Source organism: Hyaena hyaena, unplaced genomic scaffold, assembly GCF_003009895.1.
Source record: "Hyaena hyaena isolate Hyena2069 unplaced genomic scaffold, ASM300989v1 scaffold_63, whole genome shotgun sequence".
Classification (NCBI taxonomy): domain Eukaryota; kingdom Metazoa; phylum Chordata; class Mammalia; order Carnivora; family Hyaenidae; genus Hyaena; species Hyaena hyaena.
Genome location: NW_024080695.1, coordinates 3,765,093 through 3,782,241, shown reverse-complemented (window position 1 = coordinate 3,782,241; position 17,149 = coordinate 3,765,093). Strand labels below are relative to the sequence as shown.

General features: G+C 54.8%; 1 protein-coding gene across 2 annotated transcripts in view; it reads right to left on the bottom strand.

Annotated features, from left to right (window-relative positions):
* Nucleotides 1-17,149, bottom strand: part of JAKMIP1 (janus kinase and microtubule interacting protein 1) — a 127,560-nt gene that overhangs the window by 83,898 nt on the left and 26,513 nt on the right. For both annotated transcript variants that reach the window (XM_039232028.1, XM_039232029.1), the window contains exon 2: nt 9,592-9,707. The gene's annotated coding sequence lies outside the window, so the exon portion shown is untranslated. The remainder of the gene's footprint in view (nt 1-9,591; nt 9,708-17,149) is intronic.

The following is a 17,149-nucleotide window of genomic DNA, read 5'->3' as shown; positions in this document are numbered from 1 at the left end:
ACACTCAATCCTTAGAAGCAAGAACCAAATTGAGTCAACTTTGTGCTTGGACCTTCCCCAGAGCCTGGTCCCAGGTAGGTGCCCAGAGAATAGTGAGGAACCGAATGAAGATTATGCAGGACAGCTTTCTGGCAAAGCAGTGGGTTGGTGACATGGACCATGCTAAGTAGAGGCTAGAGCAGCCCAAGTAGAATGCCAGCTAGAGCGCAATGTTTTGACACATCTATTTCAGACCAAGGGCAGGGCAAGTGCATTTCCTGGTGAGAGGCTCCATGCAGATGAGGGACTGACAATCTCCAAGGCTGCCTCACACCCAGCAGACCTTCCCTGAGCAGAGCTGTGGTGCCATTTTGCATTTGTTTCTTCCTAAGCAAATGAGGGTTTCAAGCCTCAGCTTCCGGACTCCAGGAAATGCATGCAAACATTCCTTTTCTCTCCGGCCCCTCTCAGTAAACCAGACACCACTCGGACTCCATGGAGGGTGAGTCTGCCTTTTCAAGACGGCAGAGCCAATGTCTTCCCTTCTTGCACCCAGCTCTCTTGGCCAGCACTTCCTGGGGGCCAAGCCAGTGCTGGGAAACCAGACCTCCAGGAACTGCAGAAAATGTACTCTTCCATTTCTTGCGTATTTTAGGTTTGCAGGAGGTGGGGGAGTTCCCTGCACACAGCTGGCCCGAGAACACACGCCCAGGAAACAGCGGGCTGGGGGTTTGCGCCCTGGCTGGATTTTATCCAAGGCCCTGGGCTGGAGGGCTGGACAGGACAGACAGCCTGAGGCTCACATTTATGGAGCAAAAAAGCTTTGCAACAGAACCAGGGTCCAAGTGTCTCCCTTCTTCCCTTCACGTTCCTTGTGGACTGGACGTGTCACAGCTTCAAAGCGGCACGTGGCATGTGTCTACCAAGGCGCGGGGCTCGCTCACGAGTCCCAAACTTGGCGCTGCAGGCACAGGGCCAATCTGCAGGAGGAAAGTCCCAGCTGAGCAAATGGCCCCGTCAGGTCTGTTCCTCAGAAGTTATAGTCTTCATGAGAAGTAAAATAAAATGCTAATCAAAGAAAAAATTTGAGGGGTTTAGAAAAGAAAACAAAAGTAATTTATAGCCCGCCTCCCCTCCACACACACACACAACAATTCTGCCGCCCTTCTTCCAAGAAGGAAATGACTAACAGTGAGCGGGCGCTCTGTCCTGGCCCAGCTCTGTGCCGACCATCGCACTTGACCCTCAGGTCTCACCGATGAAGGACTCTCTCGCTTTACAGATGGGAAGGCAGGGTTCCAGTGAAATCAGGTGTCGGGGCCCAAGGCCGCCCTGGTTAGAAGCACTGAGTCCAGGACCTGAAACCAGGCCTGACTCTGAAACCCAGCGTGTCCCACACGTGCCAAAGATGGAAGGAAGCTCTGTGTCATCTCTCTTCCAAAGATTAGAAAATTGGGCAAAAAAAAAAAAAAATTAACTGACTTAAATTCAATATTTATATCTGCTCACAAAGTCCCAATTATCAAGTGCTCATACCACCTGTGGATCCTCATCTCCCATCCAGGCTGTAAGCTCCGTGGGGACGGGGGGCCAGGGCCCACATTTCTTGCCTCCCCACCAGCACAGAGTGGGCCCTTCTTACCCAGGCTCAAAAGCCAGCCTCAACGCACTGCCCAGCCCTCCCCCCAGAAGCCCGTCCCCCTCACTCCCTGCCTGCGCCTCTGGCCTGCCCTCCTCTCTGCACCTCTGCCTGCCCACGACACCTACCCTCCTTCCCAAGTCTCCACCCATCTGAATCCTCCAAGGCCAATGTCACATTCATTCCGTCAACAGACATGCTCCAAGTTTATGGAGCTCTACGACCAGCTCTGGGAGGAAAGGCCAAGGAGATCGGAAGCAGGTGGGCGCCCCTGCTTCCCTACAGCATAGAACATTCTACCAGGCCAGAGAGACAGAGTAATGGGGGCAGCTCCCGCTCTGAGCTCTGCACCTTTGAAATTGATGCTGTTATTGTCCACGTCCCACCCCCCGTTTCAGAGAAGGGGACAATGGGACCCACCTAAGATCACGGATGGGGAAGTGGCACCCACCCCCTCAGAGACCCTCTGCCTGAACCCTTCCCTACTGTGCTGTGAACTTCAAGGGCAGTCTACGGCGCATCCACTTCTGTGTCCCCAGGGCCCTACCCAGGGCCTGACGCAGCAGGGACACAGCCCTGCTTGCTGAACACAGTGGTTTCAGCATCCAGGAATAGACACACGGTTCTGCTCCTGGCTCTGACGTAGTCTTCCCGGCCCTCGGCGGCCTCCCGATCTTGATGAATGGCCCTCTGAGCGGCAGCGCCTGCCTCAGCGTCTGTCTGGCTTCCCCCCTGAAACCTAGCAGCCTCCATCTGGGCCCCAGAAAATTGCCTGATGCCTGCTGGTAGGAAGCAAAATCTAAAAAAAACAAAAAAGCACCTTTGCAAATATGTGTCTCTAAAATCAGCTTCCATGTCCACACCTGGGCCTTAGGCTCCTCCTTCCCAGAAAGACACTCACAGGGTCTCCCAAGATAAGACACCGTTTTCCCGAAACAACATAGCTCCGTCCTAGAGTTGCGCTGAGAAGGGAAGGAGGCCGTGGAAGTAAAACCAATTCACCCAGCGGGAGGCACAGGATACACTGTTACCAAACCTCAGCCGATGTCAGTAGGATGACTGGGTAACCACCACGGGTCCACAGCACGGCGCCTGAGGCACTGTAACCACGGAGGCAGAGGAGGAGGGAGGAAGGCCACGAACCAACCAGGAATACAACAGCCTCACCGACAGACAGGCCCTCAGTGGGAGCCAAGAAGCCAAGTGTCTGTGAATCCCGGCCAGGGCGGCCCACAGCAGAGCTGCCGAGCTCTCCTGACTCACCAGGCCTCTGGGGGGAAGCCAGGAGGTCTAAGCCCGCAGCCCACACCTCCCCCCACCCCCACCCCCACCCTTGCCCCATTCCTGCGCAACTCACCCCGCCCCCCAAGCGCCACCTGCTGAGAAGCCAAAATAAGCCCTGGCCCAGGAGGAGGGGGCGTCAGCCCTCAGGACACTGGCAGTGTCTAAAAGAGAAAAATGGAAGATTTGAAGCTGATATCTGAGAGCATGTAGAAGACTCTTTAACCCCCAAATGTAAACTCGGGTTCTCTGGTCTTGAAACTTAGAGAACTTCCCTCCTGGGGCACCTGGGTGGCTCAGTGGGTTGAGTGTCCAATTTTGGTTCAGGTCATGATCTCACGGCTCATGAGTTCGAGCCCCATGTCAGGCTCTGTGCTTACAGCTCAGAGCCTGGAGCCTGCTTCCGATTCTGTGTGTGTGTGTCTCTCTCTGACCCTCCACTGCTCATGCTCTGTCTCTCTCTCTCGCTCTCTCTCTCAAAAATAAATAAACATTAAGAAAAAGAAAGAAAAGTTCCCTCCTACAGGAGGAAGCGGGCATCCCTCAGCAATGTGAGCAGACCCATGCCACCTGCCTGCCCATCTGAGGACAGCCTGTCTTCCGCCACAAGCCACAGCCACGCCCACTTGCCACGGCCACCTCCTTTGACACCGAGCAGGAAAGCCGGTCAAGGCCTCCGCGCCAGGCCCCACCCCGCCATCCTACCCCTGCCCCTGGCACAACACCTGCACGGCACCCGCCTCTCTGGGCCTCAGATTTGCCTTTTGAAAAGTAGGGAGCGTTTGGCCCAGAAGGGGGTCTCCACCCCTCAGTCACGCAGGTGCAGCCACTGTGGCTTCTGCCTAAAACACATACGCCACGTGCTTACTGTTTCAGAGTCAACTTCCCTGTGGTGTCGTTTCCACTTGGAGTTACAAGTCAAAGAGTTTCTGCCATTGGGAACAAGAACATTTGGGGGAACCCCAGAAACGTTCCTTCATGCCCCCTCTGCAACTTACTTTCATTTGCTTAATATTTTTCTTTACAATGACTGCCTTTTAAAGACATATACAAAGTGGACGGACCTGGAGGGTACTATGCTGAGCAAACTAACTCGGTCAGAGAAAGATAGATATATGATTTCACTTCTATGTGGAATTTGAGAAACTCGACAGATGAACATAGGGGAAGGCGAGGAAAAATAGCATAAAATCAGAGAGGGAGGCAAACCATAAAAGACTCTTAAATCCAGAGAATCAACTGAAGGCTGCTGGGAGGGGGTGGGCGGGGGATGGACTCCACGGGGAATGGACATTAAGGAGGGCACCTTTTGGGATGTGCATGGGGTGTTCTATGGAAGAGATGAATCACTGGGTTCTATTCCTGTGGCCAACATTACACTGTATGTTAGCTGACTTGAATTTAAATAAATACATTTTGGGGCGCCTGGGTGGCTCAGTCGGTTAAGCATCCGACTTCAGCTCAGGTCATGATCTCACGGTTAGTGGATTCGAGCCCCGCATCGCGCTCTGTGCTGACAGCTAACTCAGAGCCTGTTTCGGATTCTGTGTCTCCCTCTCTCTGACCCTCCCCTACTCACGCAGTCTCTCTCTCTCAGAAATAAATAAAACATTTAAAAAATAAATACATTTTCTTAAAAGTACGATTTCAGTCTTATTCTAAGCGCTAACATGCACACACACGCACACACACATGCACACACACAGACTTAATGTGCTATATTTTCTCTAACACACACCGAAATACTCTTAAAATAAAACACATCCATCCACGTGCCACCTAAAACCTTCTCCCACACCACAGAGCCACACGCCCCCCACCCCCCATGGAGAAATAACCACTCCCTGAGGTCCCCGCCAGCTCGGGAAGTCTTGATTCCAGCCCTGGTCCGAGTCTAGCTGGATGCCTGCATACAGCAGGGGCTTACGGGTTGGTGAACCGCAGGGATGATTCCCGGCCCATTTTTCCAACTCCCACCTCCTGAGACCTGCCTCGCCTGGCGGGAGGCAGCCACCTTCTGCTCGGCAGAGCTGATCGATTCTGTGCGTGGACACCACTCTGGAGGCCGAGGAAAGAACAGGCCAGGTGGGCGCAGAAGAGAAGAGGACCGGGGGAGGGCCAGGAGCACCGAGGCCGCATCTTAGCCAGCCAGGTTATTTTAATTCCCGTCAAACCTTGTGCAAGAAAAGCCTTCTGGGATGTCGCATTTGGTTTCCCAGAAGGGATTTACCACAAAGCGTGTAAAGAAAGACTGGGTGCCTTCCAAGTCCCAGTTTCGAGGCAGAGCTAAATAACGAAGGGAACCCTTCTGCACCCTTAGCAATTAGGCAAAGAAATGTGTCAGATGTCTACGGTCCTTTACAAAGATAGGAAATGAGTGGGGGCGCGTTGGAGCCTAGAAAGAGGCACAGCTGAAGAGATAAGCCACGAGGAAATTCAGGGCGACTGTCCGGAGCCCAGCGATGCGAGGCGCACCGCGTGCAGGAAGCAGAGTTCACCTCTGCAGCCCACAGCCACCCTCATTACCAGCCCCGCCCCAACACCCCACACCCAGCCGTGACCCACTGACGTCACCCCAAATGCATCGCTGCACCTGTGCGCGCACCGGCTCAACAGCCGGGACAGCCCTCCCTTCCTCCTCCACCTAGAAAGCTCCTATTCATCCCTCAAAAGCCGAGGAGGGCTGCTGGCCGAGTTCCACCATCACCTCCCACAAGTCTCCTGTCACAGAGGAGCACAGAGCACTCGGCGGCCAGGGCTGGTATGAGATAAGGCTGAAATCAAGTTCTAAGGGGCTTTCCTTCCTCCCCCCTGCACGTCAAGGGGTTTGTGGTCCGCGCCCAGACAGCAGGATGTCAGGGAGGAGATGTGAACAGAGGAACACATCCAGACCAGTGTGGTAAAAAGATGTTTCCAGGGGCAGCGAGGGCAACGGGCTGAGCTTGGCTGTGCGACGTGAGGCCCATTGTCCAGCATCAGCTCATACACACGCGGCTGTGCACACCCAGAGCTCCCGTCCTCAGAGCCACTGCCGCGCCCAAGCTGTGAACACGGACACCTTGCAGAGCAAAGGGTTCTCCCTTCTCCACCTCAGCAGCCACTGCCACCACGGCCACGGCGTGCTCAGCTCCGTCCCCCAGCGTGGTTCATTTACTCCTTATGGCAGCCCTAAAGAGTCAGTACTACGGTTGTCCCATTTTAGGGATGAGAAAACGCAGTGGCAAGGCAAAGAGCTTGCTCAAAAGTACCCCACTAATAAGTGGGAAAATGAACCCAGGCAGTCAGGCTCCCGGGCTCAATACAGTGGTGGAAAGAACCACAGCAAACTCCTACCTCACCCTTAAAAACTCAGCCCACGCGTCCATGCCCAGTTGACCCTAAAGAAACCATGAAGGAAGTATGCAAGTAATATTCAGCTGCCGGGACATTCTTGGGTGTGTCATCTACAATAGGAAGATTAAAAAATAAATATTGGCTAAATCTCCAACAGCTAAATATATTCTAGAATGTTCATACGACGGGTGCTATGAAGTCATTAACACTGAAGCTCTATTGATCACATTTTGGTTCGAAGTCCTTCTGCCCTGGGCCCTCCTGGCATGCCTGTGAAAACGCAGACCCCAGAGTCTTATCCTAGACCGAACTGAACAGCAAAGCCTGGAAACTGGACCAGGCCATAGAACATAAAGTTTTCGCACATGAATTTTTCTGCACGGCACTGTTTGAGAATTGCTGCCGGGGATGCATATTTATTGCCTTGGAACGGAGTGAGCTCAATGAGAAGTCACTGCTCACTGTGGGGTCCCCGGTGCCTGGAACAGTGTCTGGCACATAGTAGGCACTCCGGAAACATCGCTGAAGGAACCCATCCATCAGCAAACGTCTGACGCCAATCTGTTTAGCATCAGCAACATTCCTGAGCGGTCCATGTGCTTTTGGGGAGCAGGGACCGTGAGCACCCTTTCACCTCCCTGTGCCCAGAGGAAGCCAGCCCTTGGCCGTGGTCCATCAGCAAGTAAATAAGAAGACGCTGTTATATTGCATCCGCCCCGTGGTGCATGTTTATTTGCTGTTTAACGTCTCTGAAATTAGCATGTGTTTTACAGCCTGACTCTCACTGTTGCTTTCCCTCCTTTCGCTGGTGGTATAAAAATAATGACGCATCTCTCCACTGATGGCACTTTAGATTTAATAGAACACGGTAACTAACAGAGTCCGCGATTCTGATGGAAAAAACTAAGCTCAGATGCCGACACAGCTAACAGATTGCCATGCGCTCCCTTTCTTATGAATTGCAAAAATTAATCCCACGCCATCTGCTCTAGGCTTTTGGCTTCGGCCGCCAGTGCTCCCGGCCGTCCAGCACTTAGCTCCTGAGGCACAAACCTGAGGTCTGATGCAAATGGCGAGTGGCCCAGACTTCCCCTGTACGCTTCTGACAGCCTTGGCTGGAACGGGTTTTTCTACAACATCTTTCTTGGGGGCGCAGGATGGGCCAGAACTGGGGTACGTCCAACCTCAGTGCCCGTGGATGTTCCGCGAGCCATGTGGTCCGTCCACAGTAGCGGTTGGTCCCACTGTGACCTGCCAGCCCTTGGAGGACCGGCCCTAGGAAGCCAGCCGACCGCCCCGGGCAAGTCAGTCTCATCTGCAAACGGGGCCCGGGGATGGGAGTCCGGCCCCCAACCCAGGGTTGTTCTCAGAACCAAAGGAGATTCCTCTGAAAATTCTCCCAAAGCAGCAACGTCCGTACAGGGCAATTCGTGACATTTAGGAAGCTGCAGTGTGTAGACTTTGCGTCAGAACGCCTTACCTCTTCGACGACAACCTATCCTGTCCTAACCTTCTTGTGAGCCAGTGAAGTGACGGGTCGTGAAGCGTGAACCCCGGCCCGGCCACAGTCCCCCTGTGCTACCCCGGACGCACCACCTAGGCTCCTAGAGCCTTGGCCTCCTTGTGGGTAAGCTGGAGCTAGCTGCCCGCGCCCACATTCCCGGTGCAGTAGGCCTGCGTTCTGTCCAGCGCCAGACCACAGCCTGCACGCTGGGGAGGGGAGCTCTTCCCAGCGACGTGTGTCTTCATTTACCCCAAAGTGCAAGGCTGGCTCGGTGTTCCTGCTCAGGATCGTTTCATTCCCCCCAGACAGCAAGGCTCACCAAGCCTGTACAACCTCAGAAAGGTTCTCCGGGCCGCGCTCTGGGGCTGCGGCGGTAGAGAGCAGTGAGTGCAACGAGGTGGGGCCCAGCGGTAGGCTGGCTCCTTGGACCTCGTCCAGGCTACTCGCGCCCTGTCTGTCTCTGACCCCTGGCTGGGACGCAGGGACAGTACAAACGGGCTGGGCCTGCAAACAGATGACACCCAGCACACAGCGCGAGCCCCAGGCATCCAAGCGCTCCCCGGCACGCTCCAGATTCCCACCGTGATCACGACTGCAAACACAAAGCCCTTGGAGGCCCAGAACCTTCTGGGACAGAATGGAACGCAGGGTGGAGGACATTCCAGAAAGGCTCGGACAGAGGGACAGTCATGCCCCTGGGCCACCCCTCCCAGAGAGTAGCAGCCATCTCCTGGCAGGAAGTCCAGCTTTTTACTTTTTTTAAAAGTGTATTTATTTTGAGAAAGAGAGGGAGCAGGGGAGGGGCAGTGAGAAAGAGAATCCCAAGCAGGCTCTGCACTATCAGTGAGGACCCCGACATGGGGCTCGAACCCATGAACCGTGAGATCATGACCTGAGCCAAAACCAAGAGTCAGATGCATAACCGACTGAGCCGCCCAGGCACCCCAGGAAGTCCATTTTTTAGCTTGAAACAAAATCTGGTTTGAAAACTTCAAGCTGGAAGTTTGTGTGTCTCTCTCTCCACAGGGAGAAAAGCTGGGCTGCTCAGCAGATCGATGAGACAAAAGAGCAAGTCCAAAAACAGGTTCAAGGGCAGACAGGAATTTGACACACATCAACGGGGAGAGAGAACACTGAGCCACTCCCACCGCACCGGGCAAAGGACTAACTGCTTGGGAACAAATAAAAACATACGTCCACTGAGATCCTTACAGCAAAGCAGCTTACAGGTGAGCCACATGCTGAACTAAACACAGAGAAACCACAAAACAAAGAAATCTCCGGAAAACAAATATAAAAGGAGACAAAAAAGCATAAGCAGCCACAGAAGACACCTGTGTTAAATCTCCATGGAGGAAGAGCATCGCAGCACAGGCAAGAACGTCAAACCAAGGTCAGGAGCAAACATTAGTCACACAGCACAGACCACAGGCTAATAGCTTCAAAGAGTTAGGAGGGCTTGACAAATCAGAGTAGTTTTGGGGCACCTGGGTGGCTCAGTCAGTTAAGGGTCTGACTTCGGCTCAGGTCACGATCTCACAGTTCGTGGGTTTGAGCTCCCCGTCCGGCTCTGTGCTGACGGAGCCTGGAGTCTACTTCAGATTCTGTGTCTCCCTCTCTCTCTGACCCTTCCCTGCTTGCTCGCTCACTCTCTCTCTCTCTCTCTCTCTCAAAAATAAACATTAAAAAAAATTGAAAAGAAAAAATCAAAGTTGTTCCAAGCAACACGTCAATAGTAAAATTAGCATGGATAACGAAGAAGTGATTCCCCGGAGGAGAGAAAGCACACGTGGCCAGCACACACACAGCAAGACGTAACCAGCGGAAAGAGACCAGAAGGAGAGCTCTCACTTACCACATTAGCCGAGATTCACAACATTCACTGTTGGCGAGGCTCCGGCAAACTGCTATTCTCATTCGCTCTCGGCGGGTATGAGTTGGCACGTTTTCTGGAGTGCTGGTGGACGGTTTCTGCGAAAAGTTTAAAAATGGGTTGGTTTTGCTCCCTCACTTCCTTCTCGGTTCTGCCCTAACAGGATAATTGGGCACGGGGACCGTCTGCATCAGCGGGGACGGCGGAGAACCGGTGAGTTAACTAAAGCACAGAGTGCCCAAACTGTAGAGGCCGGGGGACAACTTCTGCCACACCTGCTGTGTGGGAAAAGCCAGTCACAAGCTGAGATCCCCTATCTCAGGGGAAACAAAAAACCCACACAGACACAGACACCTGCTGACATCACAGGCCTAAGGAAGAGGGTAAACCATGAAAGCTAGTTCCATTTGGGGGCAGGGGGAGGAGGCTGTGTGAACAAAGAGAATCCTTAGAAAGAGAAGGTAGCCGTTGCTTTCAAGGGCAGGGGAGGGAGAGGACAGAGGAGACGGGAGAGGGTGGGTCTGGGCCCAGAAAACAGGGAAGAAATGAGGAGGGGAGAGGTCAAGTCACCCATCTGTCCCAAAACACACTGATGGGATTTTTAGGGTCCGCCAAAGCATTGGATAGTAGCTAAAAAAAAAAAAAAAAAAAAAAAAGCCTGTTTTCTTTCCAACATAATAGCAATAAGCAATCCACGCACAAAACTAGAAGGTGATTACATTGGTGACTGAATCAAAAGAAGCTGGGAAAAATAGCACAGAAGATTCAGGAGAGAGAAGAAAGTGGTATTTCTAACTTACGGATGCAGAAGAAACTGACCTGGGGACCAGAGAGCGTCATCCTCAAGGCTGAACCCCCAAATCAGTACTCCCTTCTTCTCCCTGGCCCTGGCCCCCTCTCCTTCCCACCTTTCCCCAAACCTCCCACGCCGGCCTCTCTCCAAGGGCGCCCCATCATCCGCCTGTCAGACTCAGGTCATCCCCATTAGAACAAAACCGAGCCGCCTGCGCCCAGTCCCCCTAACCTCTGCCTCTCTCTGCTTCTCCGCGGTCATTCGGGGCTGTTTCCACCTGTTTTCTGGACGGCCGCCTCACTTCCCTGCAGTGCAATGTCATCTCCACTGGCCCCCACTCACCGTCCACCCTGACCTCCACTCGCCCTCCCCTGACCACCATGTTGCTAGTTGAGCCCACACCCTGTCATCTAACTTATCTGACCATTAAGTGGACTCACTCTCTTCCCTGATGATTCCTGTCATATTTGGTCCATAGGTATTGATCCTACGTGCTCAGGATCACTCGCTCCTCACCATGTGTAGGTCCATGCTAAAGCACGAAGGCCCCATCTTACCCAACCCACCCTCCGAGGGGACGCCGATACCACTGTCACTTTACAAAAAGGGAGCCCAGGTAGTAAGGGATCAAGGAACAAACTCCCAGGGCTGGTCCAGCCCCAGCCCGTTCCCTTCCCATGATACAAAGTCACTCACGGGGCTGGAGGGCGGGGAGGGCTCCACGAACACACCGCAGACGACTGAAGCCCCTACTGGAGGCAGATGCAGCCTCCCCAAGGCTGGGAGGCCTCCGGGCTTTGCACTCTCTCGGGTGATTGCACACGGCTCCATTAGCACCAGACGCACAAGGCAAGGGCTTTCAGCAACACAACACAAAAGTCCAGTTTCTGTTAAAAGGCTCCTTCTGGCCACACCGCGGACTAGCTTTGACGGGTGAGAGTGGAAGCAGGGGGGCCTAGGAGGGGGAGCAGACACTCCTTCCAGGCAAGAGAACACACCCCCAGACAGGCTGACAGTGCAGGGCCCTGGGAAGGAAAGGCGTGGGCTCGGATGACACAGCATCATCTTGCCATCAAGCACTGGTGAGGCTCCCCATCACATATACCCACCAGCACCCCCAGACCTCACAGCCTCCCTTCCCTGGCCTCTGCTCCAACCACACTGGCCTCCTGCTGCCCCTCAACCCACCAAGCATGGTCTGACCACAGGGCCTTTGCACTCGCTACTTCTCTCTCTGGACCACTCTTCCCCCAAATGCCTGTACCTACTGGGTCCAACTTGTTCACATCCCACATGCCCAGTGAGCATCTGCTCTGAGCATCACACATGTGGGTGGGGGTGGGGGTGGGGGTGGGGGTGGGGGTGGGTCCCTCCCTACCTCTTTGAAGGCTCCCCGCCTCTTTGAAGGCATCAGTCCCATAGGGAAGACCACCAGATAGTGAAAGAGGGCGTCAGAGCTCTGACAAGGGATCCCACAGTCCTGTGGGGGCCCAGGCTTCAGGGAAAGTCCTGGAGAAAGTGGCCTGAGAATCAGCACCAACAGGAGCCAGCCAGGATGGGGGTCAGGGCTTTGTGGAAGGGGGGAGGGGCATCAATCAGAGCACATCTTTAAAACCCAAAGGATGTGCTTGCTTCGGCAGCACATATACTAAAGCCCAAAGGAGTAAGAGAAGGCGGCTCTTTGGAGGGACTGTGCGTATGTCCCCCAATTCCTCCAGCCATCCAGAACACTCACTGGCCACCTCCTCCAGGCAAGCCCCAAGGGTTCTGGGGATCCAGCGTCCAGAGGAGCATGGGGGGAGGAGCAGACGTTAGTCTAACACACACGCAACTGAGCGGATGACCAGCCCCAGACAGGTGCTCTCTGAAAGAAAGGAAACCTGCGTGGGTGGGTCAAACAGTCCTGGACACAGAGGCTCCCCTAAGCCTTTGCGCAAGAAGTGAGGCCAAGCGGACTTCTGAAGGAGGAGAAAGGGCTGACCCGGTGGAAAGGAATGGAACATTCCAGGCAGAGGGAGCCGGTGCACCGGGAGAAAGCAAGCAGCCCGGGCAGTGGGCAGGCGGTCAGGAAGGACTAGGGGAGGCACGGGACACAGGGAGCCAAGGAGCAGGCCACGCGGGAGCACCCTCACGTCTGGTTTGCACAGTGGGGTGCACCGTGCCCCCCGGATGGGGTGGAGGAATGAGGAAGGGCCCTCACGCCAGGCCATGTCAGGATGGGGAGGGCTGGACCCAGACGGGAGCCTGGGATCGGGGGGAGGTCACCAGGGGCCTGTGAGGCGCGCTACCGAGCTTGGCCCTTGTCTTCCTAGAGGATGCTGGGAACTAGTGCAGTCTGCCAGTCTGCCAAGCGATGGACGTGACTTAGCTGCAGGCAGGCCAGGCCCCCGGGGGGCCAGGCCACAGCCCGGCACTACGGTCAGGCTCACTCCCGCACAGTCAAGTCGGCGGCGGCCTGGGAAGCCCCCCACCCATGTGAGCCTGACCCTGGTCTTTCCCAGTGAGGTCCCTGGGGAGCCAAGAGGCAGGGCTGGGTGAAGCCAGAGGTCTGTCTGCTCCACTCATTCCAGATAACGTTCCCATGCTGTTCATTCCCACAATGCAGTTGGGGCCACCCTTGAGGTAACAGGTGGCTTGCATGAGGCAGTAACAGCAGTGGGAAAGCCACCATCTCATCCCATCCCATCCATTGGCTCTTCTGCTCTCATGGCCACTGGCTAAGGATGCGGCATTTGCCATGTCACCGGTATCCCCATCTTCAAGGGGAGAAAAGTGGCTCAGAGGGGCTGAGAGACTTGCCCAAAGTCACCCAGCGAGGAGCTGGATGTGGGACCCGGGTGCCTCTGATCCCAAAGTCTGGTTTCCTCACAACCCGATGGGCCAGTAGATGCAGTCCAGGCAGGATTTAAGGAGGGGGCCCGGGGCCTGGGGCGCATCCGCGGGAACCACTGGACAGGCATGCTAGAGCAAGGCCGTGCCCTTCCGCCCCTGCAGAGCTGCTCACCGCTGTCCCTCCCACCCCCAGCAAAGCAGGCATATCCACACCCGCCCCGCCGTGACCGTGTGAGGCCACGGCCTTGGACACGAGACACACTGGAACATTCCGCTCTACTGCCTCGTGATCAAATCCAGCTTCAGGCTCTGCAGGGCTTTCAATGGAAGGAAACGGCCATGCCCCCTGAGAGGCAGAGGCCTGAGTTCTGCAGAGTTCAGACAGTTCAGGAGGTCAAAGCCCAAGCTCAGATCACGGGGCTCAGCAAGTCCTCACTCCCCCGAGGGGTTTCGGGAAGAACCCCTCCTTGCCTCTTCCAGCTCTTTTCACACCACCTTCTCCTGTGTCACATTTTCTGCCTTACTCGTATAAGGACACTTGTCATTGGATTTCGGAACCCCCCCAAATTCTTAGTCACGTCTTCTGCCACATACGGTAGTATTCACTCTTTTGGCACATAAAGTAATGTTCTCAGGTTCCGACAGTAACAATGTGCATGTTCAGGCCGCGACAGATACCACAGGTGCCAACCGGCCAACAGGCAAGGTCTGTCTAGCAACTGCGGGGAGCGGGGGTCATGGCAAGCTTACATCCAAACAGCAGTGGAGACTGGAGGCTGAAAGCACACGCTCCGGGCTCCCCACTCAAGCTGTGGGCCTTGGACAAATTTCTTAACCTCTCCATGCCTCAGTTTCCCCGCCCAGAACAACAGTCTCTACCGCTCAGGTTCTGGCAAGCACTGCCTGTAGCAGTCCACATCTGTCCCTTAGAAGGGTGGCTGGCACCCGGGCCACGCGCAGTGATGGCTGCTGTTAATAGAATTCTTGGAATCCATCTTACTCCAAACCTGCCCCTCCTCCCTGGGGCGGGGCCCGGGCTCTGCAAAGAGACCCCCCCCCCTCCAATCACCCAGGTCCTAGAGACCTGTGAGACCCCCTTCCCTCCCTCTTACACCCCACAGGCCCCAGGTCCTGCCAGGGCTAGCTAGCTCCTCAGGCTCTCTGTCCCCACGGTCTTGCTCTGGCCTCGACTGGCCCAGCTCTGTCTCCTCACTCACCTCTGCCCCACCCCCATGCTCCACCATGTCCTATTCTGTCAGGCCAGTAGGACCCTGGTGGTGGCTAAGACGAGCCCCCCCCCCCCCACTTACGGTGGTTTTGCAGATCAGGAGACGACCACAGACAGCATGAAGAAGATGGAGACACAACCCACAGGCTGGGAGAAATGTACCCAATGAAGGGCTGACATCCAGAATAAAGGGCCCTTGCAATTCAACAATAAAAAGACAAACGAGTTCGCTTTAAAATAGGCAAAATGCACGTCCAGATGGCTGATGGACACAGGAAAAGATGCTCAGCAGCGCTCGTTGTCAGGAAACTGGAAATCAAAACCACAAGAAGGTATCACTTTACACCCGCCGAAATGGACAACATCAAAAACACAAGAAACAGCAGATGTGAGCGAGGACGGGGAGAAAAAGGAACCCTTGTGCTCTGTTGGTGGGAAGGTGAATGGGTGCAGCCGCTGTGGCAAACATACGGCGGTCCCTCAAACAATTAAAAATAGAGGGGCGCCTGAAGAGCTCAGTGGGTTAAGTGCCAACTTTGGCTCAGGTCGTGATCTCACGGTTCATGGGTTCGAGCCCTGCGTCGGGTTCTGACAGTTCAGAGCCTGGAGTCTGCTTCCGATTCTGTGTCTCCCTCTCTCTCTACCCTTCCCCTGCTCATGTTCTGTAGCTCTCTGTCTCTCAAAACTAAATAAACGTTAAATTCTTTTTAATGAAAAATAGAAATACCATACGATCCAGAAATTCCACTAGTGGTATTCCCTCAAAGAAAACAAAAACACTAACTGATAGCCACATGGAATCTGGGTGCCCGTCTTAGCTACTGGCTAATAATAACCCCCAATTATCACATCAGCCAGCCGTCAGATTGTCACAGTAACGTCAGCGGTGCTCACACTGCTGTGCATCAGGACACCTAGAGAGTGGAGGAAGCTCACGGAGGCCTGGCTCTTACAGATGTCTGGTGACTCCCATGCCACCGATGTCCGCCCGCTGCTGCACTTGGCAATCCACGCTCCCGGACATATACAAGGACCGATCTTGAGAAGACGCCTGGGTGTCAGGCACTGTGCGACGGTATTTCTTGAGGAACTCCTTGGAGCAGATCATTTATTTGTCTCATTTTACAGGAAAGAGCAAGCTCGAGAGAGAGGGACCAAGTCGCTGAAGGTCACACGGCCCAGCAGGGGGGGGCACCAGAAGCAGAGTCCGTGGAGGCCCCTGACCGCAAGGCGCCCCGCCCACCATGGGCAGGAAGGGGAGGCTCAGAAGGAGAGGCCATTATCCAGGGGTGGATATGGCAGCCCAGGGGACGGGAGAGGAGCCAGCGCTCAGTTCAAGAGCTGCTCCCAGCCCCGCTGCCCACTGGGAACACCTAGAGAATCTCTTCTTCATGCCACTGGCTGCCTCCACCTGGCCACTGACCAGAACTTTCCAGCGGTGAGCCTGACTTAGCATTATACTATCACCAGCATAAAAAGAACAGCTCTGGAGCAGGGGACCTCAACATGGGGTGTACATGAGAATCATTTAGAAATAGAATCCCCAATGTCTAGGTTCCACTCAGTCCCACTGACTCAGGACCTCAATGTGGGGTCCAGGTCTCAACAGTTTTGAAGTTGATTCCAATGTTCAGCATGTGTTCTCCGCACCAAGAGTCCCTGCACCACCGTGAGCTTACTGGGGTTACAAGATTTCAGGTACGCCCCAGGCTCACTAAATCCCAAACTCCGGGGTGGGCCCACCTGTCTATGTCAGCCAGCCCGCCACGTGACGCTATGCCACCTCAAGCGTGAGAACCTCTCGCCAAGAGCCCGGCCGCCCAAAGTGGCAGCCTGTCTGCATTACCCAGGGGATTCGGCCCCATTAAAGAGTGAGAAGTGCCCACCCTGCCCCACCACCTCCACCGATTACAGCCCCTCAGATCATCCAGGGTGAGGCCCAGGCCTCCTTTAAAGGTGATGCCACGTTGAGGGCAGGCCACTCTGAGTAACAAGACCAGCATTATGGGAGCCTGGGTCCAAGCTGACCCAGCCACTGAGGACAGGACCAAGAGCCACCCTACCGGTGCCCTGAATTTCCCTGAGCTGACCCCTCCCCGGCAATGTGGATCCAATGGGTTGGGGGCCCCCAAACGTCCATCTCCACCCAAGCGCCCGGGTGACAGAACACAGCTGGTGTCAGGGTCACGCTTGGGCATTCCTGGTTTAATGTTAAAAAACTAGTCTATCAGGCTTTGAATCCTCCATTATCAGACACTGACTGTGTGGACCTTTGACTCAGGGGTCACACCTGGAAATTGGGCCATGACAGTTACAAATCATTCATTGGTTGTTGTGAGGGGGCAAGACATTTGGAGAGCTCAAGTGATTCTGGGAATGCTTACTATGTGCCTGGAATTTCCAGTTTTAGTGCAGCCACCACCCGTGACACCATCCCCCTCCCACATTCACCACCATCACCACCATCACCACCATCACCACCATCATCACCATCACCACCATCTCCACCATCACCATCACCACCATCATCACCACCATCAACACCATCACCACCACCACCACCACCACCATCAACACCACCACCACCATCACCACCACCATCACCACCACCACCACCACCACCATCACCACCATCTACACCACCACCATCACCACCACCACCACCACCACCACCATCACCACCACCA